The sequence below is a fragment of the Gossypium hirsutum genome, chromosome A06, assembly GCF_007990345.1.
Source record: "Gossypium hirsutum isolate 1008001.06 chromosome A06, Gossypium_hirsutum_v2.1, whole genome shotgun sequence".
Lineage (NCBI taxonomy): Eukaryota > Viridiplantae > Streptophyta > Magnoliopsida > Malvales > Malvaceae > Gossypium > Gossypium hirsutum.
In genome coordinates, this window is record NC_053429.1 from 34,182,318 (window position 1) to 34,183,878 (window position 1,561).

At 37.7% G+C, this 1,561-nt stretch overlaps 1 non-coding gene across 1 annotated transcript; it reads right to left on the reverse strand.

The window, feature by feature from the left end:
* Positions 1-585: 585 nt before the first annotated feature.
* LOC121231041 (small nucleolar RNA R71) lies at positions 586-691 on the reverse strand. Its single transcript, XR_005929110.1, has one exon. It is a non-coding gene; the product is annotated as a small nucleolar RNA R71 (small nucleolar RNA).
* Between the last annotated feature and the right edge of the window lie 870 nt (positions 692-1,561).

Genomic DNA, 1,561 nt, shown 5'->3' on the forward strand with positions numbered 1-1,561 from the left:
TTTTATTTTAAATTCTCTTTGATTTCAGAGTATGACTTGAAGTGGAACTATTCAAATCAAGCCAAATCCTGGACCAAAGATAATCTTGAGGCAAGCCCTTTAGCAAATGCAAAACAATTCACTTTTAGCGGCTAACTTGTCACGAGGAAACCCACTATTTAAAGAACACATTAAATGACCAGCACAGTTATGAAGAGAGCCATTGATGGCTCGACAAGAGAGGACATTTCATGAATACATGTTACCTATTTTAGACGTTGTTCGAGGTAGTATCGAGAGACCAACAATTAATGCAAACAATTTTGAAATTAAGACGGACACTATTCAAATGATACAAAACAATTTACAATTTTGGGCAACATGATGGAAGACCCGAACCAACACTTTAAGAGATTCTATAATTATGCAACACGTTCAAATATAACAGAGTGATCAATAACGCTATTTGTCTTTGATTGTTTCTGTTCTTGCTTTGCGACGACATCTATGAATGGCTTGATTCCTAAAAGTCAGGTTCTATCACAACATGGGACGACTTAGCGAGGAAATTCTTACACAAATTTTTTCCCCATTAGTCGAACCATCCAATTAAGGCATGACATTTCTAATTTTAAGAATTAGAAGGCGATATGTTATACGAAGCGTGGGAACGCTTCAAGCCACTGCTTAGGAAATGCCCACATCACTATATGCAAGATTGGTTGCAAGTGCAAATCTTTTATAATAGATTTTATCGGAGCTTGAGAGTTAGCTTAGATGGCACATTAGTCGAGCCTTCATGAATAATACCTATGAGCGAGCTCGTCAATTGATTGAGGACATGGCGATGAACTCATACATGTGGCCTAACGATCACTTTTCATATAGTTAGAAGCCATTAATGGCTAAGGTGGTCAAGGAAGATGATAAATATCAACAGATTTTGGAGAAATTACATTGTCTATAGACTATTGGTAAGGCATTGATGAATGATGTCGCTTGAAGCTACATGTCATACTTGAAAACCCAATCGGAGGAAGGAAGTGAATTATTTGGGAAATAGGAGTGGAAATCCCTATTTGAACACATACAACTCCAGTTGGAAGGACCCTCTGATTCTAAAGTGGTGAGGTAATCAAGGTAGCAAAAACCCGGCTTCAAACTAACAAAACCTCTATATCAGCCTCTGCACATGCAAGGATTTCATGAGAGATCCATAGATAATGACCATGTTGGTTGTGATCAATACTTGAATCATATTGAAAATGAGATGCAACTAATGAGGCTCGACATTTAACATGTAAATACCAAATGCACACAAAATCATACTGGTGTGGCCAAATTAAAGAAAGAAATGCACAATATAGTGAGCACGTTGAATGAGATGCAGAGACAAAGGGGCACGGGTATTTTGAGTAATACCGAAAACAATCCCCGGAGGGACCAAAAGAGCATGTATATGCAATCGCACTCCGTTCGGGTAAAACTTTAGTAAACTTAGAAAAGCCTATTAATAAGGAGGATGACGATGTTGAAAAGGAAAACCAAAACTGTAATGAGCTTGAAACAAAATTCCACACAC